The sequence below is a fragment of the Schistocerca gregaria genome, chromosome 2 (genome assembly GCF_023897955.1).
Source record: "Schistocerca gregaria isolate iqSchGreg1 chromosome 2, iqSchGreg1.2, whole genome shotgun sequence".
NCBI classification, from domain to species: domain Eukaryota; kingdom Metazoa; phylum Arthropoda; class Insecta; order Orthoptera; family Acrididae; genus Schistocerca; species Schistocerca gregaria.
In genome coordinates this window covers 128,048,401-128,076,275 of record NC_064921.1, presented here as the reverse complement: position 1 = coordinate 128,076,275, position 27,875 = coordinate 128,048,401, and the positions used below count along the sequence as shown (strand labels likewise).

The 27,875-nt window shown below is 43.1% G+C and overlaps 1 protein-coding gene across 4 annotated transcripts in view; it reads right to left on the bottom strand.

The window, feature by feature from the left end:
• LOC126336504 (neutral ceramidase-like) overlaps nucleotides 1-27,875 on the bottom strand; it is a 489,135-nt gene that overhangs the window by 403,550 nt on the left and 57,710 nt on the right. For all 4 annotated transcript variants that reach the window (XM_050000278.1, XM_050000277.1, XM_050000275.1 and 1 more), the window contains exon 2: nucleotides 3,099-3,183. The gene's annotated coding sequence lies outside the window, so the exon portion shown is untranslated. The remainder of the gene's footprint in view (nucleotides 1-3,098; nucleotides 3,184-27,875) is intronic.

Genomic DNA, 27,875 nt, shown 5'->3' with positions numbered 1-27,875 from the left:
CGCCGGCACGACACCCAACAAAGCATCGGTCGTGCTCTCCATACTCATTTTGCCGGGCTATACGCAGCCGTACCGCATTCTGCAGCACTGATCACAGAATTCGCTCAGCTTACTACGAACGCTCTTCCGGAGGATGCAGTGCATGGCCTCCAAGACGACGTAACCGCAGATGAAGTGGTAGATGCTATCAAGGCGGGTTCCGATAACAGATCTCCTGGACCTCACGGTATACCCATCGAATTTTATAAAAGTTATCACTATTTGTTGGCTTCCACAAGGACTGCAATCGCACAAGAGCTGATGTCACCGATGACAGTGGTCCCGAGCGCCTTTCTAGAAGGCATTATTATCCCCGTACATAAACCGTACGAGTTATCGAGGTTCCAGGACTATCGACCAATTACTTTGCTCAACAGCGACATGAAAATATTCACACGGCTACTGGCATCGCGACTCAAGAAGGTCGCACGTTACGTCACGTCCTGCGACCAGACTTCCCTAGGAGGCGACAACAATATCCGTACGGCCCTTTGCCGTTACAGAGACATGATAGCATTAGCGCATTATCAGCGTCTCCCTGGCGCCTTGGCTTCACTGGACTTTAGCCAGGCTTTCGACCGTGTTGACCATTTCTATTTATGGACAGTTCTTCAGCATATGCGTTTTCCTGGCGGTATTGTCACAGTGGTTATGCGCCTGTTGAGTAGTGCAACCTCTAAAATCATGTACAATGTTCGCCTTACACCGGACGTGGTCATCTCACGATCTGTACGACAAGGTTGCCCTCTTTCCACGATTTTGTATGCTTTCGCCTTGGAACCCCTGCTCCAGGGCAAGCGCCAACGTTTGGAAGGCATGGCCGTGCAAGGCTACCGTTTTTGTTGTACAGCCTACGCAGACGACATAGTACTATATCTGCGCAGTGAAGATAAAGTACGAGCAGCACTGACATGGGTGGCGACTTACGGCGAAGCGTCGGGGAGATGCCTCAACGTGTCAAAATTCAAGGTCCAGCTCATTGGTGAGGGCTTGCCGGAGAGATGCGTTGCCCCTCTTAGTGTCGCCGCCACCATACGGTGTCTTGGACTTCATTTCACAGCAGACCTGCGTCGCTCAGCGACTACCAATGGTAGACGCTTGCTACAGACAATCAGAGCAAATCTCGCAGATCACCGGCTACGAGCTCTCGACGTTAGCCAACGCGCGCAATACGTGAACATGTATCATGCTTCCCGTATACCACACATGGCTCAAGTACTACCAGTCCCAAATCTCCTGGCCCGACGACTGTTGATGGCTTTCGGCTATTTCGTCAGCTCGGGGATGTTATTCAAGGTTGAATATGAATCCCTTGCACTGCCACGAGATCGTCGCGGGGTGGGACTCATCCACGTGCCAACTCGTGTCAAGGCACTTTACGTCAGCTCCCAACTAAAACTTTGGCATCGTTGCCCACAGAGCCTTACTAGCCTCCTGCTTCACAACTTTGCACTGGCCTCCTTGTCCGCCCCATTACTGGTATCGACCATTCCAACCCCCCTTTTATCACATCCAACGATTTTTCCTGGAGTTCAGTTATATCTACCGGTCCTTACCACTTACAAGTTTGTACCTCACGAAAACAGTCTCCGAATTGTTACAACAGTGCCGCCCGTCCAACCCCACCGAACGTAACTATCCACAATACGTGTGGCGACACATATGGAAGGCGATCCATGCGCGTTTTCTTGAATCCGACGTTCAATCAGCGCGGTACATCACCGTGAATGGCAAACAAGTTAACCGAGATCATCTGCACCGCATCCATCTCGCCGATTCATCCCTCTGCACACACTGTGGAGTGGATGACACGGATGTTCACCGGTTCCACTGTGGCACAGCGTTCGACGCCTGGACACTTGCGCGGCAAATTTTGGCGTTTCTTACTCGCCAGACACCGGCTCAGATTGACGTCCACATGCTTTTGTACCCCGATAAGACTTTCTACCCCTCCGCCAAAACTAACTCTGTGAATTGGATCTGTGGCCACACGATCCGCTATCTTTTTACTTCTGGCGACAAGTCTACGCTAGGATATTGGACATATCTCGACGAACGACACTGCGTCCTGATACGCAACCCACGCTATAAGCAATATTTTTCCAATTTCTTACGGAGCACTTTCGATGACCCACCTAGTAGCTGGAACGTCCAAGCCCTGAGAAGCTGAACACTGTATAAACCGAGCCGAACTGAGTAGATCTGCTACCCAGAACCCACGCCTACGCCATGAGAAGACACGTATGGACGAGCTGCCATGCTGTAGGCGGCTACACTTCAGGAGCTCCTGTAAGAACTGGACTTTAACTACAAGTCGCACGTCTTTACATAAAAAAAAACTTTTCCTTATTTATTCCTCATAATTTGTTCATAAAGGAAAAAGAAATTTGAATATGGCTTTAAAAAAATAAAAAATTTTTGTTCCAAGAGATTGTTTCTTCTCCAACAAGACGAAGGAGATTCATTTTTGTTTAATGGAAGGAGAAACCGGTATAATTGGAGTTTTTGTTTTCTTTTGAAAGAAAAAAACGTTTTCCTTATTTATTCCTCATAATTTGTTCTTAAAGGGGGAAAAAAGCTTAATGAGGAGCTTCTCTGTCCATGAATGACGTTTTGTTGGGGCGGTGGTTCGCGTCTTAACACTTCCTACGCGAAAGGTTAAAAAAAAAAAAAGATGGATAGAGCGTCTGTCATGTAAGCAGGAAATCCCGGGTTCGAGTCCCGGTCGGAGCACACATTTTCAACTGCCTCCGTTGATGTATATCAACGCCTGCCGACAGCTTAGGGTATTGATTTAATTGTCATTTCAAAATCTGGCGCATCATTGCGTCGCTTCAGAAGCAAAAACTGAATGCAGTTTTCCGTTGCTGGTCAGAGTTGCCAATGCAGTGAAAACGCCACTGCGAACTCTTACCAGACGCGTACTCTTACCCGACCTCGCCCTGACAGTCTTCATACCCAAAAGTATCCCAAAGTTTTGTTTACTTTTAGCCAAATACTTATCATAATGCTGTAAGTTGCAAAGACACTTTACAATCGAAAATACAATCCGTACTCACAGAGAATGGTTTTAAGTTTGTAGTCTTCCAGTATTCACCCACAAACTGGCGGCGCTCTGGTGGTTGGTGCTGAACGTTGTGGTGCCTGCAACAATAACAACGAAAACTGAAAATATTAAATGCAGTGTCCAAATGAAAAAAATATTATTTTATAATCTTTTCAAGCCAATGCGTATTTTATTTCACATGCGACAAGGTCAGCAAATCGAGCTGAATAATGTCTTAGGAAAAGCGATTCAATTCTCCGAAATTATCTTCAGTTATCAGCAACCTTGAGAAACCCTGTTAAATCAGTGAAGTGAGATAAAGGTGGAGTACACATCAATATATCTTATCTGAACCATCTTCGAATCTGAGTATTACATTTGTGCTATTTGACTGAAAAAGTTCTCTAACAAAGACTGGATGAAATCTGTAGGACAAAATATTATATGTGCCAGATACTCTGTTTTAAGTATGTTCACTGGCTGAAAGTAAAAATTGACTTTGACGTTGGTGGGTGAAATGATGACTTTGTGTACTTTTAACAACTGAAAAAGGAGAACAGATGCATACAGACAATTTGTTATAAATGTAAAGATAACATTATAATTAGAGATAGGAAAACAACGAGTGCCAAATGTATCGATCATAAGGAGTCAGCAAAACAGACTGAACAAATTGGAGTATATTTCCTTCAAATTCCATACCTCAAAACAAAACAAAAAATTGTTTCGGCAACGATTATTATTAAAAAATGAGAAATAAAATAATTGTTAATTAGGTGAAAATTGTTACCAAAACCATCATGTATAAGAGTAACAATGCGAAAGAACGATAAACATTGGCAACACATTTCACGGATTCGTGATATCAGTTACAAACTCTGCTTCTGCGATTCATACGCTAATCGCACAACCGCAGCTTCATTTTATTCCTGGCCTACCGCGTGCTGTGCCTACAATTCGTCTGGAGTAAATCCGTACCACAATCTCAACCAGTTTCTTCCTGTTACCCGAACCTAAGTATTAAAATCTGACAAATTTCCTTCGCCATATCAGCTCCTCCATTTCGTCCCTCTTCCTCTTTTCCTGCTATTGGGCCCACTCCACTGACTCGTCTATCTAGAGCTATTCATCAAGGCGCCAGACATCATCCTTCAGCTGACCTACAGAAGCACCACCATCATTCATACCACAGCGGCCACCTAGAAAATCTACATCACCCGTTTTAGTAATGTCATCTACATGCCATCTATTAATGTTTCTTCTTAGGTGCACTGTGTATTAAAAATCCATTACTGGGCAGAAACGAGATGAGTCTCTTCACAGACTGACGACCCCTCTTTTACAAAGTCGAGTAAAACGATGTGGTCCCCGTGGGCAATTTCAGTGGTTATATTGGTAGCAAAAAAGTAAATAACATAGTTCAGTATTCTGGTGAGGATTCAGAAATGACAATGGAGTCAGATTAATGGAGGTGTGTGACTAGTTCGACTTAAAAATAGTTTTTCGCCCACAAAACGTACAAAGAAATTTGCAGTCAATAATTGATCATATCGTTACAGAGGAAAGCTCCTGCGTCATCCGGTTCGATGTTAGACTGCATAAAGGATTATCCTGCACATCTGACGACTTCTTTATGAAAGGTATTTACTTTTCGTTTACGGTCCACAAGCAACGTATGGTTGCTCTACTGGTTTTATTACCGAGCTCTCTGGGCTGTCCTACTTTCTAGCGTACACTGCAAGTGCTGTAACCTGCTCCCGATCTGGATTAGTTCATTCGTGAAGCTCGTGACTCACAGTCACTCCAGTATATCTTCACTCCTTTTGGGGTATAGCAGTTAACAACCCGCTACATATCGCAGAATCTTCATTGCGACAACCTGTGCTTGTTTCATTTAGAAAGAAGTTAAACTACAAGCCCTAAGATGCTGCTCAAAGGTCGAGGTAAAGCTGATATCATCTTTCTGTCTTTTTGATGTCTTGAGGAAAGCACTCTCTTCGCTCCTCGCTGATATCACCCAAATTTTCAGGTAAAGATAGAAGCTGACTATTCAGAATGTGAGAACTTGCTGCTTGCCAAATTTCGTGATTCTGAGTCAGCGAGAATTGCGCTATAGGTTTTGATGAGTTTGCGCGTATCAGAATATGGTTGTATCTTTTGACTGTATTAAGTCGGATGTTTCAAGCCGCCACATGACCGTAGACCTTAGTATGTGACATAAATTTCCACTTGATACGTCTTCCCGTACCTGAGAAATAGGGTTTTTAACAGTCAGACAGAAGGACAATAAAGTGATCCTACAATGGTTCCTTTTTTCCAAACTGAGGTACAGAATCTTGAAAATGCTTCTTTTAACGATTTGAATAACATTATTAATTTCATATTTAAAATAGTGATAACATTAACAGAAATTATGGAGCTAGTGGTTCACTGGCTAGCATATACCTCAAGTACAAAGCTTTTGGCTGTTCTTTGTTTTCATAAGAACATCGTTGAACCCACGACGACCTGTTTACACCTCTACACTTCACGGTGGGCCTCAGGGAACACTTTGTGGAAGTCCCGCTGAAAGACGGAGAACGGCTCACGTATGTTAGCGAGGTATTACCGCGTTTGTAAGAAGGGAAATTGATAGGAGGTGTGTTAACTGGATCGGACAGTCAAAAACAATGTTCGATTCCCTTGCTTCGTTTTTATGTGCTTCTCATTTTCTAGAACACTTTAATTTAAACGTATTACTTATAAGGCGTCCTGACCGATTAAAAAAGTGTGTGCGCATGTGGGACGCGAACCCAGAACCTTTCCTTCCTCGTGCAATGCTCTCTCCGAGTGAGCCACCCAGGTACGACTTAGAACCAACTTTCACTTCTACCCTTACTTCTTTCCTACTTTCCATATTTACAGGAGCTCTGCTGTAAATCTAACTGCACGAGGACGCCAGGAGAAAAGAATGTGACGTAGATACGGATTGTTTCCAGCATGGATTTTTGGTTCTGCAGCGGGTAGTACCGGTTCGACTCATAGTTTTAAACGCCAGTAACTTTCAAAATACCGGTAGCAAAAATAAGAGTTTTAAACCTGCTGCTATCCCTATCGTTATTAGTTTTCAAGTTACCTTCCATTAGAAATGTAGACGCACTCAATGACTGTAGTAAGATTTTCAAAATGATGGAGCACAGCAATCAGTCATTTTCTTTCAGGTTTTATTAAGCAAATCTAGATTTCGGCTAGTACCTAGCCATTACCAGTGCACTATTTCATGTATCAATGCATGTCCTAGTACGTCACTCCCCTGTTCTTCGGGCTTCTTGAACGAACTGTGACAGAGGCCCGAACAACGGGGGACTGACGTACTAGGACAAGCATGGATACCATGGAATAATGCACTGATAATGGCTAGGCACTACCCAAAATCTAGATTGGCTTAATAAAACCTGAAAGAAAAGGACGGCTGATTGCTGTGCTCCATCATTTTGAAAATTATTACTATAATTTATCACCGGCAGCAGTAGTTGAAGTAATGCCAGTATTCACTTTATTAGCTCTTGATCAATACTCTCGTTGACATCGTCTCTACATACATTCAGATTATGTTTTGTGCTATTAATACTATGTTATTACTATTTCTCATACTAAATTATTGTTATTTTTTAGTACGACATCTGTGAAACCCGGGACCGACGTAAGAGACAGCCTAATCTCACCAGTTTAAATAAATACAGAAAAGTAAAATGTTTCACTACACCTTGCACGTCAATATCAACAGCAGTATCACATGCAGGAAAGTGAATTTTGTAATATTGCTAACACCATTGCGATCGCTATATCCCAGTAACGATAGCACAGCGATTACATTGCAATTTTGTCAGCGATGGCAATAGACTAAGATGCTCAGTTGAACAACACGGATACTATCTCGAGAAAAGGTGATACAGTGCTCAACAGAAAAAAAAATAAAACAAGGGTAATGTGACGGTAGTCGAACTGAATCAGGTGATGCTGAGAGATTACGTTAAGAAATTAGGTATTCATAGTAGTATATGAGTTTTCTTATTTAGAAAGCAAAGAAACTGGCGATGAGCGAAAGAGAGAAGACATAAAATGGTAACAGTAAGAAAAGTATTTCTGAAGAAGAGGAATATAATGATTTATGTAGGTATATATATCTCGACTGTAAGTTTGTACTTAAGTGAAACGTCCAGGATAAACAGTTCAAAAAAGAACAGAATGAAGGCTGTTGAAATGTGGTACCACGGAAGAATGCTGAAGATTACATCAGTAGATGAAGTATCTTATGAGGAGGTACTGAATCTCATTTGGCAGAAAAGAAATTTATTGCACAACTTGACTAAAACGAAGGGATCAGTTCACAGAGCACATACTGAGACATCAAGTAATAGTCGTTTTCATAATGGAAGGAAGGTGACGAGGGGTGAGTGCTGATTACAGAGAGATACCGAAGCCTGACTACAGTAAGCAGATACACAGGTTCAAATGACTGCAACAGTTATGAAGAGACTTACGCGGGCTAGACTAGCGATAAAGCAGACTTCGGACTGAAGATCGCAACAACAGCAACTTGTAAAATGCAGTAAATGTACTGGGAATGCTTTCTTAAAGTCGAGCTTTCGCAAACTATGTAAGACATTCCCTCCAGTAACTCCACAACAGACATTAGCAAACGGAATTATCCGCTCGGGAGGCGGTGTCACGTAAGGTCTCGAGGCAGACAAAGGTCAGACGTGTTTCACACACGGCCTCGCGACGTGAAGGCAGCTGCGTCGCTTGAATCGAAATGACTCCACAATAGGGCATTGCTAGAGGCGTGCTGGAGCGCCGCGCTTGCCTTCGTGGCACTTACTCAGTAATATAGCCTGCCAGTAACATGAGGACTCAACTACAAACTCTTAAATTATTGGTAGCTCCTTCGGTTACACACGTGATTTCGCATATCGCAGACACAGCTGGTAACGTATATGATAACAGAAGTTTAAGATTGCGTCACATGGCTGCGCTTCAGCAATTACGCATGCAAGAGCTTCGATGGATTGGAAATAAAAGTCAACCAGATGGAAAATTTTGGTTTATTAAAGCTTGACCATGGTTTCGACAGTTTTAAAACTGTATTCTTCAGAAGGTATTGTACGTAGAATCACACTGTCTATACCAAATGTGGGAGTCGTTGACTCTGTCTACTAATTCCATTTAATCACCATTTAAAATATGATTTAAAAGTAATATCTCTATACTGTAGAGCTATGTCTTAAGACTTTTTAAAATATCAGGCGTTAGACTGTGGATCCAACGAAGTGTAGTGCGCCACTAGAAAGATAGGCACCGGATCCCACAGAGCGTAAGTCTGTTGCGTACAGAGCTAGAGACATGCGCTGACGTCACTAGCTCTGTATCGAGTCCGAAAAAGACAAGCCGCGGTGCGTACGTCACGAGGGTAGGCCTGAGCTATCTCGCTCACTCAGCTCACCAGACGAATTGCGTTTCTGATAGCGTTAACTAGTAACTGGGTGTTTACGTACTAACGAGTATTGCATATTCCACTGAAATATGCTTTTATACTTACTGATGACAAGTACTAAAACAAAATACACAACTGTGCAGCAACTGTAGTTCAAAATCTATGCTCTTTATAAATGATATAACCACGCGGGATTAGCCGAGCGGTCTAAGGCCCTGCAATCATGGACTGTGCGGCTGGTCCCGGCGGAGGTTCAATTCCTCCCTCGGGCATGGGGGTGTGTGTGTGTTTGTCCTTAGGATAATTTAGGTTGTAGCGACGCTGCCGCGAGATAAATCAAGCTCGCCGGTGTGTGTGTGTGGTGTGTGCGCGTGTGTCAGTGCAGTGCTGTGCGGTCGTAATTACTGTACACGACGTCTGTGTAGTTCCGCGCCCAACCTCTAGAGCCGCTGTGTTTTCTAGCTATTATACAGGTTCTGTTTATTATTATTATTCCTTGTTTTTTGAGGTAATTGGTAGTTCCGTGCCTCCTGGCTTGTGTGGACGAGTACTGTTTTCTCTCCAATGACTACGAAAGTTTTCCCAGGATTAAGGATCCTCCTGTAGAGGCCGGAAGCAAAATTTTGTAACTCCGATCAGTCCATGCACGCCGGGCGTCGTCAGATACGCGCTCGCAACAAAGTTATAGTTGCTGAACTGAAGGTCTTTATTCTTCTGAATAACGTTCAGCAAAGGTCGAACAGCCACCAGTTTTTTAGCTGAACCCGACAAGGTTAAGTAGTGTGTAAGCTTAGGGACTGATGACCTTAGCAGTTAAGTCCCATAAGACCTCATAAACATTAAAAATAAATGGTATAACAGCTCGTTTATAGCATTTAGTCCCTACTGCTTAACAATACTCATTCCATACAAGGTGAAGTACCTCATCCAAACGATAAAATTTTATTGTACCCAGTACAACCGTAACAAATTATTAGTAGGCAAATGGACTTTCGATCGTTGTAGGACTAACAAAGAATAAGACTCCATAATAGCGGATTCTAATAGAAGATGCAATTCTCATTTGTACGTAAACGCGCAATTACGAGTTAACAGGTGCAGAAGTGTAATTCGTCTGCTGACTTGAGCGAGCGAGCCAGTTCACGCCTACCTTCGTGACGTAGGCGCCGCGGCCTGTCTCTCTCTTGGGACTCGCTCTGTATGTAGCATGCTTACCCTTTGTAGGATGCGATACCACGTTTCATATTTAAATGTCATTATAAACCTTTCAAGTGGCACGCTACACGTTGTTGGATCCATCGTCCAATTTGTGATATTTTGTAAAAAAAAACTCTTTAAGACAAAGCTCTACAGTAGATAATTACTACTATTAAATCATCTCTTTTAAACGATGGTTAAATAAATTTACTAGACATAGTCAGTGACTCCAACATTGGATACAGATAATATGCGATTTTACGTACAATACACTCTGAAAAATATCGTTTGAAAACTGTCGAAACTATGATCAAGCTTTAATAAATCTGTTTTTTGCAATTCGTTGGGTGGAAATAACCCATTGGAGCTGATACATATTTAAGTCTGAAACTATTTTACCCTTTTAGACTTGTCATATTACCTCTCAGCTAATTTTCAATTCCCCATAGGTATGCTATATACGCATCCTGCCTAGCTTTCACCAAAGGCATAGCAAGAATCGGCAAAGTATTATGCCTAAGCAGAAGATCGGTGCTTGGACTAGAACAATTACATCCCATTCGGACAATGACGTAAAGTTGTAAACTCTTAACATACTAGGGTTGCCCAGAAAGTAATGCATCACATTGTTTTTCAATATTTCTTCATTGAACATAGTGGGAATTACGCACACGAAAGAATGGTGTTTTATCGACACACTCTATTGTTCCACGTAATCCCTTTCTATGGCCTTCCTCCATCGCGGAACAAGGGCGTGTATGCCCTGTCGGTACTAACCCTTGTCCTGGTGGCGAAGCCAGTGCTTCACTGTGTGAATCAGCTCCTTATCATCCTCAAAATGTCTTCCAAGAATGGCATCTTTTAATGGCCCAAACAATTGGAAGTCCGAGAAGGCTGCAACGTGTCAGCTGTAAAAGCCGTGGGTGGTCTCCCAGAAAGCTGCAAATCGTGGAGCTCCGCCGAACCGCCTTCTGATATCCTCACCCTTCGTTTCCAGCAACTAACTGTACTTTCGTCGACAGCAAAAGCTACATTAACTTTGAACAAGCGTTTATGAATATTCCCTCCCCCCTCCCCCCCCAGTTTCTTTCTCTGCAGTGAAATATTCAGTGACGCCACGTAGTTTAGAACGTCATCACCTACAGACGCCATTTTGAAACTGTTCTGCAGCTATGCTATCTGTTGGAAGTGACAGAGACTTGGTTCGCTCACTCAGGAGACTTCAAATAATACATACTTAATGTTTCGCATTAGTAGCATTGTTTTCGGCTGAGAAAAGAAATGCGGTGCATTACTTTCTGGGCAACCCTAGTAGTTTATGGTCTAAATGTTCATATGTTCTTCAATAGACGGCAACTCCGAACAACCCAATATGAAATCTACTAAAATCCACGAATCGCAACAGCTGAAGAACGAAAAAGAACAATGAAATGAGCGTATGGCACTTTTTGCCCGGGAGGCCCTATTCGGGGCTGTTCGGCCGCTGAGTGTAAGTCTTATTGCAGTCGAAGCCACACTGGGCGACTTGCGTGCCGGTGATGAGGATGAAAATATGATGAGGACAACACAACAACCAGTCCACAAGCGGAGAAAATCCCCAACCCGGCCGAAGAAAATAATGAGAAAATTAGAGAGCTTGTGCTCGTAGACCATCGACAGATAATTGATCAACTGTCAGAGACTGGTGGATTATCCTGGAATCTCGGAAGATTTGTGGCACATAGGAGACTGGTTCTTCCACCACAACAACTCACCTGCACACACAGCCATCTCTGTTAGACAGTTTGTGGCTAAAAATGGCTTGCCTCTGTTGCCCACGCACCTACTTGGGTGACTTGGCTCCGTGCGACTTTTTCTTATTGTCATGCATGGAAAGCGGCATGAAAGTATACCGATTTGACAACATTGAAGAAGTCAAGAAAAAAATGAGGGAGGAGCTGTCAACCGTTTCTAAAGATGACTACAAAACATGTTTCGAACAGTTGAAGTACCGGTGTGATAAATATATTACAATTATAGAGCGCAGCAATCAGTCGTCGGTTTTTTTCTTTTTTCTTTAGGTTTTATTACGGCCGGCCGGGGTGGCCGAGCGGTTCTAGGCGCTACAGTATCAAGCATGACATTAGAATTTATTATTTCCTTGCTCCGTTGACAGTACACTTTGCAGTATCCATCTATACCACTGCAGAATTATGTCACTGTACGACACCCTGTTCAGGAGACATGACGTCCTAAATACTGAGATTCGTGAAAACTAGATTTTCCGAACGTGGAGCGCAAATTATCTACATTACATTCGTCCAGTGTTTGATAATGGGAGCATATAGCAGCTTCTAGAAAACTTTAAACTTGTGGAACTGTTGTATACATGAGAGTTCAGTTCCTTAAAGAATCTTCGTTGGCGGCATTACTGATCTTTGCACAAATAAATATTTCTGTTACCGCTTCGGGCGTCATAAATACGAGCCTATTTCCTTAAGCTCAGCTCTATTATGTGATCGCAGCCGCGTCGACGAAGCTGCTGTTTTCTCTAGTGGGATACTCGCGCCAGAGAGCTCGCGAGAACAACTGACGCTCTCAGATTTCCAATATCTGGAGCGCGTCTGCTGCAGTCACAACATAAATCGCACCTCGGGTGGGCCATTACTCCTTTTTGTCGTCTACGTGAGGAATCGAGAAGAAACTGATATTGATATCACGTGTGACCGCTGAAAAACAAGTGCAGATGGGCAACGTCACCATTCAGTGAAAGCAAAGCTTCAGCTCTTTTACACTTTTGATAACATTGCGTCTTCTATAACTGTACATGGTGAGCATTAATAGAACAGACAAACTGCAAGGACTGATTCCTGACTGGAAATGGAAGGAAAAAGGTCCTATGAACAAGTGTCCGGAGACACGTCGTTGCCACAGTAGATGACGCTGATGAATGAAAGTTTCTCTGACCACGTGCCGTGTGTTCCATGTGTGTTACAGGTTGTGTAATTGACGCAGCGTAATGTATGCAGCGTAATGGCCCGGTATTCATATCGGCAATAAGCCGAGATGGTGTTCGTGTACGACCAAGCAGATGGAAACGGCCGAGAGGCGGCACGGCTATACCAAAACAAGTACCCTCACACACAGCAGCCACATCACACAATATTTCAAGCCCTTTTTGGTCGTTTGTGTGATCATGGGTCCTTTCCGACAGACGAGTATGCAGGGAGGCGGCTGACTGTGGGTGCAACAGATTTGGGGGATCGGGTTGCACTGGATATTGAGATGAACCCTAGTAAGCTGCAGGAAAGTGGCCCGAGAACATCGTGGAAGCCAATCCATAATGCAACGTGTGAACACGTGTACTGCATTCCATGGAGGTCACTAAGAACGTCTGTTCTGACTTGGATGGCAGTCCGGGGTGGTCGAGCGTTTCTAGGCGCTACAGTCAGGAACCGCTTCGGTCACTGGTTCGAATCCTGCCTCGGGCATGGATGTGTGTGATGTCCTTAGGTTAGTTAGGTTTAAGTAGGGCTAAGTTCTAGGGAACTGATGACCACAGCAGTTAAGTCCCATAGTGCTCAGAACCAATTTTTTTTTTTTTTTTTTTTTTTTTTGCTTGGCTGATTTGTTGTTTCGGGCTCACCGTCCATTTCAGGACACATATTTAAAGGGCGGTTTGCCTTCATTTCCAGCAGGAATCTGTCCCTGCAGTTTTTCCATTTTATTAATGTTCACCCTGCGTTATTCATGACTTATGATCTTTGATTGGTTGGTTGAATCGGGGGATGGGACCAAACAGCGACGTCATCGGTCCTATTTTATTACGGAAAGATGTGGACGAAGTCGGCCGTGCCCTTTTAAAGAAACCATGATTTGCATGAAGAGATGTAGGGAAATCACGGGGAACTTAAACCAGGTTGGCCGGAAGCGGGTTTCAACTGTCGTCCTTCCGATGAGTCCAATGTGCTAACCTCTGCGCCACCTCGCTCGGTTATGATCATCATGTGAGGTCTTAATTACTATTCTTCAGTGATGTATGTAATTACTTTCTAGCTATCCCTTTTATTATTATTTACATATGTCTTTAGTAGTTATTTATTTACCGTAACATACACTCCTGGAAATTGAAATAAGAACACCGTGAATTCATTGTCCCAGGAAGGGGAAACTTTATTGACACATTCCTGAGGTCAGATACATCACATGATCACACTGACAGAACTACAGGCACATAGACACAGGCAACAGAGCATGCACAATGTCGGCACTAGTACAGTGTATATCCACCTTTCGCAGCAATGCAGGCTGCTATTCTCCCATGGAGACGATCGTAGAGATGCTGGATGTAGTCCTGTGGAACGGCTTGCCATGCCATTTCCACCTGGCGCCTCAGTTGGACCAGCGTTCGTGCTGGACGTGCAGACCGCGTGAGACGACGCTTCATCCAGTCCCAAACATGCTCATGGGGGACAGATCCGGAGATCTTGCTGGCCAGGGTAGTTGACTTGCACCTTCTAGAGCACGTTGGGTGGCACGGGATACATGCGGACGTGCATTGTCCTGTTGGAACAGCAAGTTCCCTTGCCGGTCTAGGAATGGTAGAACGATGGGTTCGATGACGGTTTGGATGTACCGTGCACTATTCAGTGTCCCCTCGACGATCACCAGAGGTGTACGGCCAGTGTAGGAGATCGCTCCCCACACCATTATGCCAGGTGTTGGCCCTGTGTGCCTCGATCTTATGCAGTCCTGATTGTGGCGCTCACCTGCACGGCGCCAAACACGCATACGACCATCATTGGCACCAAGGCAGAAGCGACTCTCATCGCTGAAGACGACACGTCTCCATTCGTCCCTCCATTCACGCCTGTCGCGACACCACTGGAGGCGGGCTGCACGATGTTGGGGCGTGAGCGGAATACGGCTTAACGGTGTGCGGGACCGTAGCCCAGCTTCATGGAGACGGTTGCGAATGGTCCTCGCCGATACCCCAGGAGCAACAGTGTCCCTAATTTGCTGGGAAGTGGCGGTGCGGTCCAGTACGGCACTGCGTAGGATCCTACGGTCCTGGCGTGCATCCGTGCGTCGCTGCGGTCCGGTCCCAGGTCGACGGGCACGTGCACCTTCCGCCGACCACTGGCGACAACATCGATGTACTGTGGAGACCTCACGCCCCACGTGTTGAGCAATTCGGCGGTACGTCCACCCGGCCTCCCGCATGCCCACTATACGCCCTCGCTCAAAGTCCGTCAACTGCACATACGGTTCACGTCCACGCTGTCGCGGCATGCTACCAGTGTTAAAGACTGCGATGGAGCTCCGTATGCCACGGCAAACTGGCTGACATTGACGGCGGCGGTGCACAAATGCTGCGCAGCTAGCGCCATTCGACGGCCAACACTGCGGTTCCTGGTGTGTCCGCTGTGCCGTGCGTGTGATCATTGCTTGTACAGCCCTCTCGCAGTGTCCGGAGCAAGTATGGTGGGTCTGACACCCCGGTGTCAATGTGTTCTTTTTTCCATTTCCAGGAGTGTATGTCAAAGGCGATGCAGTTTGGTGTAATCAACTTCACCTGATCCGTTGTCATTGTGCATAAATGCCCTGAAAACTTGTGTCCGTATTTGTTTCTTAATTCATTGAACAGATTATGAAGTGGTTATTATGCTTGACCACTTCCGTACTGGTACGCAATAGCAGTATGCGAAACGCAGCTTGACTTTTATTATCAGTATAACACTGAAACTATCTATTTTAGCATTCCACCTATTTACACGTTTTCTTGTTGTCACTTTTACTCATTGCTCACTGTTACGGTCACATCGTGTAGACTCTGGAATATGTTCCTTTCTTCTTCTTCTTTTCGTTTTGGCCATCTGGGGACCACGATAATCCGCCTCACCTTCATTTCTTCTAGTCTTCCTTTCTCACACTTTGAAACATTCTTTGCTCTGTGCATTACTGCTCATGATGGTTTTGCTGTGGGGCTAACTGTAGCTTAGAAATCTGTGAAAGACTTGTCTTTCTAATTTTTTTTTAAATTGAATGGCACCTGTTGTATATTTCTGGTTCCCGAATTTCCGTATCTTCCAAATCCCTCTATACCTTCTGGATCCATCGCACATTAATTCTACTGTCCACCAGAAACTGTATTACACAGAAGCGCCAAAGTAACTGGTATAGGCATGCATATTCAAATACAGACACATGTAAACAAAAAGAATAAGGCGCTGCGGTCGGCCACGCCTATACAAGACTACATATGTCTGGCGCAGTTGTTCGATCGGTTACTACTGCTACAGTGGCAGGTTACCAAGATTTAAGTGTGAGTGTGAGTCTGAGTGTGTTGTTATAGTCGGCCCAGGGGTGATGGCACACAGCATCTCCGAGGTAGCGATGAAGTGGGGTTTTCGCGTACGACCATTTCACGAGGGTACCGCGAATATCAGGAATCCGGTAAAATATCAAATCTCAGACATCGCTACGACCGGAAGATCCTGCGAGAACGAGACCAACGACGACTGAAGAGAGTCGTTAAACGTGACAGAAGTGCAGCCCTTCCGCATATTGCTGTAGATTTCAACGCTGGACCGTCGACAAGTGTCAGCGTGCGAACCTTTCAACGAAACATAATCGATATGGGCTTTCGGAACCGAAGGAACACTGTTGTAAGCATGATGACTGCACGAAACATAGCTTTACGCCTCGCCTAGCCCGTCGACACCAACATTGAACTGTTGATGACTGGAAACAAGTTGCCTGGTCGGACGAACCTAGTTTCTAATTGTATCGAACAGTATCGGGTATGGAGACAACAACATACAACCATGGACCCTGCATGTCACCTCGGATGTGTGTGATGTTCTTAGGTTAGTTAGGTTTAAGTAGTTCTAAGTTCTAGGGTACTTATGACCACAGATGTTGAGTCCCAAAGCGCTCAGAGCCATTTGAACAATTTTTTTTTTTTTTTACTTCTAAGTTCTAGGAGACTGATGACCTCAGGAGTTAAGTCCCATAGTGCTCAGAGCCATTTGAATCTACATGTAATAGGGTGGGACATGAGCACTTGGAATGATATGGGACTCCTCATACGACTGTGACAGGTGATAGGTACGTAAGCATCCTGTCTGATCACCTGCATCCATATATGTCTATTGTACATTCCGAGGAACTTGGACAATTCCAGCACGACAACGCGACACCCCACACGTTAATAATTGCTACAGAGTGGCTCCAGGAACACTCTTTTGAGATTAAGCACTTCCGGTGGGCACCAAACTCCTCATACGTGAACATTATTGAGCGTATCAGGAACGCGTTGCAACGTGCTGTTCAGAAGAGTTCTCTACCCCTTCGTATTCTTACGGGTTTGTGGTCGCACCCCGATAGCTATGTGGTCAGCGTAACGGATTTCCGTCTTACGGGCCCGGGTCCGATTCTCGGTTGGTTAGGGGATTTTCTCCGCTCAGGGACTGGGTGTTGTGCTGTCTTCATCATCATTTCATCCCGATCCGGCGCGCAGGTAGCCCAATGTGGCGTCGAATGTAATAAGACCTGCACCAAGGCGGCCGCACCTGTCCCGCAAGGGGCCTCCCGGCCAATGACGTCAAACGCTCATTTTCATTTCCATGGACAGCCCTGCAGGATTAATGGTGTCAATTAACTCCAGCACTACTTCAGACATTATTCGAGTCGATACCACGTCCAGCTGCGGTGCCGCTCGGTCTGAGGCGCCTTGTCAGGGTCCATGCCGCTCCCCCCGTCGGAGGTTTGAGTTCTCCATTGCGTGTGGGTGTGTGTGTGTGTGTTGTCGATAGCGTAAGTTAGTTTAAGTTACATTAAGTGGTGTGTAGGCTTAGGGACCGATGGCCTCAGCAGTTTGGTGCCATAAGACCTTACCACAAATTTCCAAATTTCCTGCTGTGGCACTTCTGCCTGCTCTCTGTGGCCCTCCATGCTATTAGGCAGGTGTACCAGTTTGTCTGGCTCTTCAGTGTATTTGCTGTATTAGCCTCCCCTGATCCATTTTAAGGGCGCTCATCTTTTTCCTGATGATGACCGAGATTCTCTCTAGATTGCTATACAGTTCTTCGTTCACTCGTCTTCTAAATTGACCATATTGTGTTCTTTGGAGTCCCAATATACTGCTGAGAGTCTTTCATTTCACCAGGCTAATCTCCTGTCTAAGTTAAGAGTTTTTGCTGCCTATAAGTCTTCAGAATGGGTGGCTGTCTGGCAATGTCTCAGTTTTACATGGATCGAAATGTTAGTTTGTATGTTATATTAATTTTGTTTTTCGTCCTCCCATTGCTTCCTTTTTATTGTTTCTATCCATTCTCCAAGGTATTTACACTACTGGCCATTACAATTGTAACACCATGAAGATGACGAGCTACAGACGCGAAATTTAACCTACAGGAAGAAGAAGCTGCGATATGCAAATGATTAGCTTTTCAATGCATTCACCCACGGTTGGCGCCGGTGGCGACACCTACAACGTGCTGACTTGAGGAAGAGGACAAATGCGTACCATCACGTTTCTGACTATGATAAAGCTCGTATTGTAGCCTACCGCGATTGGGGTTTATCGTATTGCGACACCGCTGCTCGCGTTGGTCGAGATCCAATGACTGTTAGCAGAATATGGAATCGGTGGGTTCAGGAGGGTAATACGGAACGCCGTGCTGGATCCCAAAGGCCGCGTATCACTAGCAGTCGAGATGACAGACATCTTATCCGCATGGCTCTAACGGATCGAGCAGCCACGTCTCGATCCCTGAGTCAACAGATGGGGAAATTTGCAGGACAACAACCATCTGCACGAACAGTTCGACGACGTTTGCAGCAGCATGGACTATCAACTCGGAGACCATGGCTGCGGTTTCCCTTGACGTTGTATCACAGACAGGAGCGACTGCGATGGTGTACTCAACGACGAACCTGGGTGTACGAATGGCAAAACGTCATTTTTTCGGATGAATCCAGGTTCAATTTACAGCATCATGATCGTCGCATCCGTGTTTGGCGACATCGCGGTGAACGCACATTGGAAGCGTGTATTCGTCATCGCCATACTGGTGTCTCACCCGGCGTGATGGTATGGGGTGCCATTGGTTAACGTCTCGGTCACCTTTTTTTCGCGTTGCGGCACTTTGAACAGTGGATGTTGCATTTCAGATGTGTTACGACCCGTGGCTCTACCCTTCATTCGATTCCTGCGAAACCCTACATTTCAGCAGGATAATGCACGACCGCATGTTGCAGGTCCTGTACGGGCCTTTCTGGATATAGAAAATGTTCGATTGCTTCCCTGGCCAACACATTCTCCAGATCTCTCACCAATTGAAAACGTCTGGTAAATGGTGGCCGAGCAACTGGCTCGTCACAATACGCCAGTCACTACTGTTGATGGACTGTGATATCCTGTTGAAGCTGCATGGGTAGCTGCACCTGTACACGCCATCCAAGCTCTTTTTGACTCAATGCCCAGGCGTATGAAGGCCATTATTACGGCCAGAGGTGGTTGTTCTGGGTACTGATTTCTCAGGATCTATGCACCCAAATTGCGTGAAAATGTAATCACATGTCAATTCTAGTATAATATATTTGTCAAATGAATACCCGTTTATCATCTGCATTTCTTCTTGGTGTAGCAATTTTAATGGCCAGTAGTTATAAATGTCTCCGGCTTCTGAATTTTTACTCCTCTTATTATCACCCATCTTGGAGCTGCCTTGGTGTTTGTCACATACTTCGTCTTTTCAAAAGAGGTCTGAAGGCCAGCTTTAGCCGCTTGTCTCTGTATTTGCGTGGGTTGTTTAACAGCCTCTTCTAATGATTCCGAAAATATCAGAAAATCATCCTAGACAATCTACCCGTATTGCTTATCGTACCCCAGTCGTATTCCACCTAATCGTTTTATTTCTGGTCGCCACTTCCTGATTTTCTTGTCAAGGACAAAGAGCAAAGGGGGAGAGTCCATCTCCCTGTATTATTCCAGTTTTAATCTTGAAGACCTCTGCCGGCCGGTGTGATCGAGCGGTTCTAGGCGCTTCCTTCTGGAACCGCGCGACCGCTACGATCGTAGGTTCGAATCCTCACTCGTGCATGGGTGTGTCTGATGTCCTTAGGTCGGTAACGTTAGTAGTTCTAAGTTCTAGGGGACTGATGACCTGAGATGTTAAGTCCCATAGTGCTCAGAGCCATTTGATCCATTTTTTGAAGACCTCTGACAGCTTCATTCTAAACTTGAGATTGGATACTGAGTTGCTTAAAGTTTGTTTAATTAATTCATTGGATTTTCTATCCAAACTCCTCTAAAACTTGGAACAGTGTCCGTCTGTCTGTTAAATCTTAAGCTTTCTTGAAGTCTACGAATTTGAGCACGAAACATTTGCTTCTCTTTTCCTGTGTTGTACAGACATGTGGCAAATTAAGCACACATCGGCCCTAATTTGTTCAGTGAAGTCTAAATTTCGTTCCAGATATATTTCACGTCATTATTCTGCAATGGTATAATTATTCAATAATTGCCATAGCTGACAAACGACTATGTGGTTTGGTATAGGCACAGTCACTTATTCCCTTTTATTGCGCTTAATTGTGTAGTTAATTTTTTTCGGTTCCATGTTTCAATTGATTGCGTTAATTGTACACCTTTTAACATTAATTTTGTACTTAAAATTTCATCTTTGTTTGTAACAATTATGATCGCAAAATCGCCTATCGCACTCGACAGAGGCCAAATACTGTGTTTAGATGTTTACCTCTGCCGAGGAGCGGTGTTGTCTACGCATTGTACTGTACTAAAGATAACAATTATAATACGCAACAACCCGTATCTGCTCGCCATACTTCCGCCAAGCAGTCAGCAGAATGTTTAAATCCAATGTTCCTGGATTTGGTATTTAAGATTACGTACGATAACTAGATTTCAGCACAATTCCGTCAGGATATAGTATAAAATTGTTATCAATGCAAGTCGGCACTTTTATTCGATAAGATGTTGTAGCTTTACCTTAATGTCTTCCTTTGTTTACATGCAGGCAACCTGAAATGAAATTGATCGTAACACAGTAAATGTGTAATAGTACAGCTGAGGGATTTTCATTAATCTTCGTCATCAGAAAGCGAAGATCTCAGTAATGGATCTGTCGGCCCAGATTGATGACTGTTTCTCCGGGACATGCTAGGTGATATCAGTGTCACATGATGTCTCAGGTCTCCTCGGCGTGTGTGATTAATAGTGTGTTTCCGGGAATCCAGCCGCGTGGTTCTTTCCATTTTATGCACAATGTTTCGGAGAGCGACCCAGCTGTCAATAGCTGCACGAGAGAATGATTAGTTGACAGGCTGCAACAGACAATGAGTGCATGTAACAGCAGATCTACATCTACATCTACATGACTACTCTGCAATTCACATTTAAGTGCTTGGCAGAGGGTTCATCGAACCACAATCATACTATCTCTCTACCATTCCACTCCCTAACTGCGCGCGGGAAAAACGAACACCTAAACCTTTCTGTTTGAGCTCTGATTTCTCGTATTTTATTTTGATGATCATTCCTACCTATGTAGGTTGGGCTCAACAAAATATTTTCGCATTCGGAAGAGAAAGTTGGTGACTGAAATTCCGTAGAAAGATCTCGCCGCGACGAAAAACGTCTTTGCTGTAATGACTTCCACCCCAATTCGCGTATCATATCTGCCACACTCTCTCCCATATTACGTGATAATACAAAACGAGCTGCCATTTTTTGCCCCCTATCGATGTCCTCCGTCAATCCCGTCTGGTAAGGACCCCACACCGGGCAGCAATATTCTAACAGAAGACGAACGAGTGTAGTGTAAGCTGTCTCTTTAGTGGCCTTGTTGCATCTTCTAAGTGTCCTGCCAATGGAACGCAACCTTTGGCTCGCCTTTCCCACAATATTATCTCTGTGGTCTTTACAACTGAAGTTGTTCGTAATTTTAACACCCAGGTACTTAGTTGAATTTACAGCTTTGAGAATTGTACTATTTATCGAGTAATCGAATTCCAACGGATTTCTTTTGGAACTCATGTGGATCACCTCACACTTTTCGTTATTTAGCGTCAACTGCCACCTGCCACACCATACAGCAATCTTTTCTAAATCGCATTGCAACTGATACTGGTCTTCGCAGTACCTAACAAAAAAGGGTCGGTTATCGACGTATTATGCGTAAAATGGGAATAGATTGGCAGAACACCCCGAAGTACATCGTTGGCTACTGTTACTATTTCTTTGCTGGCAATAACTTTTGGGCTGCTCCGTGGATACCTTAGCAGGTCGCGATATAGTGGGAACGGCGATATTACCCAGTCGCTTTGGCCAGGTACGTAATAAAGATGGTTAGGTTCTGGCAACATTAAGACTGTAACGTAAATACAACAATCAGAAACAAAAGAAATATTTTTGATTATAACTAATATGCACAATCGCAGTTTAATAACAGAAACAATTACCGTGACTAAATAAAACCAGGGAACCCCTGCGGAACTTTCGTACTTTTATACTTTTAACTAACGATATATTCGGAATAAGTATAGTCTTTGGGATAAGGGCAGTTCTCTCTAAGTAAGTGTTTAAGCTTCAGACACCCTTTTCGAGTGACTCTTCTAGCTGACAGCTTCTAATGTTCTTTCCCTTGGCACCGTCAATTTGTCATTTACAATTTATGGCACTTGTGTTTACACCACGCCGTTGTTGATAAACGTTAATCATTAATGAGAAAATACAAACACAAATGTAAAAGAAGTAAGGATATCTAATTTACTGCACATGACTATTTGACTGTCATCAACTGCTTGTAATTTCTAACATTCGACCGTAATATTTACATTTACCTGTTTCTGAAGAGCCAGTTAACGAAAAATACGAATAAAAAATACAAAGAAGTAAATAAATGCAAAATATATAGGTTAGAACGGAGCATCGGCTCCTTACTTGGTATTCCACTAATTCCACAACAACTTCTAACTCTATTTTGAGATTTTAATTGCACTTAGTATTTTATGTCAGCACGTTAGATTGTAACAGCAATATGTATATCACGGTACAAGGTGACGTCTCAGAAAGTATAATCTTTTATAAAACACTACTCGTACGAGGGTTAGAGCTGACGGGCTACCACAACGGCCATTGCTATTATCTATGGGAATGCTTTTTCCAGTTAGTAAGTACTTTAAAGCGATTAAGGCAATATGAAAAGGAAGTCTCTTATCCGTAAGTAATAAGTTACCTTCGTAGAATATAAGTTTGAAGCTAAGTCTCCATGATGCCCCTTTGTCTATGATAATTAAAAGTCTCTTTTGTGTTAAAATTTTCTACAGAAGTAAGTTTTAGCGCAAAGTCGGTAAGCAATGTCAGAGCCGGTTAACGATATCTCATTCATTCTTGTATGACTAGTATGTGTATACCATATCGTAAAGGAATCTATAGAAGTGCGATGGATACATGATAGTCATACAGTATATCACAATTATTTAAAAAGGAAACAAATATAACGATAAAAAAACACAGAAGGTATCACAAAACACATTTCAGTTAAATAACTCAGAGGAACTTGCAGTATGCAGTCACAAATATAAGTATTATGTTTGTATGAGTAGTATATCGATCCGGTTAGCACAAGAAGAACTTCAGTTTTTTACCCGGAAGAAACTTTATGCAGACGTAGTGAAGATCGCGACACCTTGCGAATAAAAAGTAAAACATATTTATCGTAAAGGTGATAAGACTGATAAGTCAATGAAGTATTAGAATTTCCCTTGAAACGTATTTTGTTCTCATACATAGCAGAGATTAAAAAATATATTCTGAAATTCCGTCGAAACCAACAAAAAATGACAAACGATACCGTTGTAGCGAAGTTACTTTCAAAATACACACCAAGATGGGGCGCCACAGCGTCAATTACTATTACGTCACTGTTGAAACCCGATGGCTACTCTTGTAAATCTTCTTGACCCGCAAGTCGTCACTATTACTCAAACCTGTCCGCCATTTGGACAGTCCGTAGTTGTGGATATTGCGTTGTACATGTACATACATACTCCACAAGCCACCATACAGTACATGGCGAAGTGTATTTGGCGCCATTCTTAGCCATTCCCCATCCTGTCCGACTCGCAGATGGCGCGAAGGAAAGAAAATGACTGTTTGCATACCTCAATACAAGTCCTGAACTCCCTTACTTTGTTCTAACGGCCTTTAAGGGAGATGAACGTGGGGGAAATACAAAATGAGCTTCAATTTTTTATCGAACAGAAAGCGATTAACATACCCTAAAATAGTTCTATGGCGATAATGAAGATCAAGATACAAAGCGTGAATATAAAAAATAACAAAAAATACAAAAACATATTTATCGTAAAGACGATAGACTGATAAACAGACGAAGTATTTCATAGAAGCGAATAAGTCAGACATCATACCAATGGCAGTGTACTTGAGCATTACAAGACTGTTCCTCCTATCCATTCGCATAATCTTACATTTATTTATGTATAAAGCAAATCGTTATCATCGCATGAAATAGAAATTCTCAGATATGTATCGATAACCAAGCATATACAAAAGAGTTTCTAGTACAGCCCTCGGCGTGGGCCAAGCTGGGAGAGACTTTCAAAAACGATGCAGTGAACAGCACAGTACCTGCTCAAAAGTATCGAGGTACCTGTTCTTTTTTTCTTTTTCTTTGAGTCGTCTGTGTTGGACTGTTGACTGGTTTGATGCAGCCCACCACGAATTCTTCTCCTGTGCCAACCTTTTCATCTCAGAGTAGGACTTGAAACCTACGTCCTCAATTATGCGCTGGATTATTCCAATCTCTGCCCTCTACAGCTCACTCTAGTACCATGGAATTCACTCCCTGGTGTCTTAACATCCTGTCGTTTCTCCTTGTCAGTGTTTTCCACATATTTCTTTCCTCCCCGAGTCTGCGCAGAATTTTCAACATTCCTCTGCACCACCAAATCTCAAATGCTTCGATTTTCTTCTGTTCCACTCCCATACAATGCTGTGCTCCAAACGTATATTCTCTGAATTTTTCCCCAAATTAAGGCCTATGTTTGATACTGTCAGTAGCCTGTTTGTATGCTTGCATGTTGCAAGAGATTCTGTGGTTGGACGCACTAGCAGTTAGCGAGCGAACAGAGAAGGGTTTGGACATGATGTCTTACTGGAGACTCAGTGCTGGTAGAACATGCACTGTAAAATGACGATGGATGTAGTTGGTAACGTTTGGGTAGTGGAATTATTGACAACTATATAGCTGATAATTAACTGAAACCCTCAGCTATCGACAGGTGTTATTGATATACCTCGATTGGGACAGTTGAAAATGTGTGTCCCGACTGGGACTCGAACCTGGGAGCTCGTGCTCACATGGCAGACGCTCTATCCATCTGAGCCACCAAGGACACAGATGAATAACGCGACTGCAGGGACTTATCCCTTACACTTGAGGTATATCAACAACACCTGTCGGCAGCTGAGGGTTCGAATTAATTATCATTTATTCTAGGGAAGCTGCACGGTCATTATTGGTAACGGTTCTTTCGAGAACAATTCTATCTTCATATAATTTTTGGACCTGGATGTCACATGAATAAGGTAAAATCTTCTAAATACATTGTTCGCTCCTCAACAAAATTTTTCTTTTGCTAACCATATGCCTCCTATTAGTAGTAGTTAGAATCTTTTTATTTAGCTGACTGTAGTTGCTGCTTGCTGTAACTGCTGCATTTCGTGTTATGAAGATGTTCTGTATGGTAAGTGACTTATGATAAGGTATTGTTTATTGTTAGGATTTCTTGAAATTCAGGGCCTTTCTTTTGTGTTAATTATTTGAAGCTATGTTGTCAATGTATAAGAGTCAGATTGCGTTGGGCTTGTATATTGTGGGTAATAAACGAATAGGTTAAGTTTGAGTTGTCTTTGCCTGGGAAAATTCCGTACGTCAGTGTTGAAATGATAAAACCACTCTGAAGTTTCAATACTAGCAGACTTCTCTTGGCCATAAATGTCATTTTTTCGAGTGTTAGTCTGGTTTTTATATCCCCCTTGCTCCGTCTGTCACTTGTTATTTTGCTGCCTAGACAGCAGAGTTCCTTAACTTCATCTACTTCGTGAACATCAGTCCTGATGTTAAGTTTCTCACTGTTCCCATTTCTGCTCTTTGTCATTACTTTCATCTTTCTTAGGTGTACTCTGTCTGTATTCTGTACTCATTACACTGCTCATTTCATTCAGCAGATCATGCAATTCTTCTTCACATCCACTGAGGATAGCAATGTTAGTAGCGAATCATATCACTGATATCCTTTCACCTTGAATTTTAATCCCACTCCTGAACGTTTCTTTTATTTCCGTTACCTGTTACGGGATTTTATTTCGGGTGCGGACAGCAATGGTCTATTTGACCGCTTGAACTCCTTATGTATGGTCCTGAGTTCGAGCCTCGGTCCGGCACACAGTTTTAATCTGCCAGAAAGTTTCGTATCAGCGCACACTCCGCTGCAGAGTGAAAATCTCATTCTGAATGGCATTGTTATTCATTAAAATGTTACAAGCGAGATTCAGTATCCAAGAAAATGGAGATAGGATGTACTAATATCATATTTAAGAAACGGCATCGCAAAAGCCGCTTGATCTACAGAGGAATTTGTGTTATAAATTACATTAATGAGAATGTTTGGGAAAACAAATAAAAACAAGCTGAAAATAAATTGTAAAATCCAGGAAGAACAATCTGTCTTCAAAGCTGGTAGATAATGCGTAGACCGTATTTTCGATTCAGTCGTAGAGAAAAACAAGGAAAAATAAAAAAAATCATACGATTGATTTGAATTGATTAAGAAAAAGCATACGATATTGTCACGAGAAAACTACTTTGGAGTGCATTACATATGGCGAATATAAACGGTCCATTAATTAAGAGAATACAAGAAACATATAAAGATAACATATGTCAAATGAAAATTGGTAATACACCTTCAAATAAACTGAGAACAAATAAGGGCCTGTTACAAACCTGTCCCTAGTCACGAAAATTAATTAAAATCTATACAGAGAGTAGTCTTTCGACATGTCTCGTAAATTGAATGGGATGGGACTTGAAATTAAAGATGGAGTTTGCTTACCATTTACTATTCGCTGATGATCAAGTAGTTATAGCGCAAGGCGTGGAGGAAGTAAATTATATGAGTAATCAGAAAGGGAATACAGGAACTTGAGACTGAAGGTTATCAGACAACAGTACATCTGAATAACGATAGAGATGAATTACACATAGAGGGAAAGAGAATAAATAAGATCAATACTTTCTATTATTCCATTTTAGAGATGAAGGGAAAATCCGAGGTAGAAATTAATAAATGAATCAGCAGTGGAAGCCAGGTCATTGGGATGCTTAACTCAATCTCATGGAGCAGAAATGTAATAAATCAAACCAAAAGAATCATATGTGAATCGATATTAGAAAGCATAGTTATGTATGAAGTGAAGACATGGATTACTAATCTGAAGAACATAAAAAATGCAAGTAGCAGAAATGGACTTAGGGAGAAAATCAGTAAGATCTTTTAGAAAACGGAAAGTAAGAGACGACGAAATAATAAAGGGAGTGGAAGTAAGAGAAGGAATAAATTACGTGATGGGTGGACAGAAGTTACAACCGTACGGGTATGTAAGAAGAATGGTAGAAGCCAGAATACCGAAAATGATCCTGGAATGGGAACCAGAGGGAAAGAAGAGAAGAGTACGCCATGTGACCGCCTGGCTTCAAAATGTACTGTTAATACTGAGAAGACTTGCCGCAGTGGAAGAAGATATACAAGATCGAAACACCTGTAGGGACATCCTGAGGAGATAAATTAAAATCTTATGTAACAGATGTAACAATTTCCGGGTATTTATGATGTGTTGAGGAAAATCTCAATAAATAAGAGAAAGAAAGGTAAAAACGAACATCCAACGGCATTTAAAAAATTTTGAATGATACTGAACTCCTTAATAACTACTGAATAAAACAGTGTGTTACATGTTCCATGATGTAAATCTGCTTGTACAGAAAAAGTACCTTTCTTGTGTTGCATGTATTGTCTTGGCAGTTA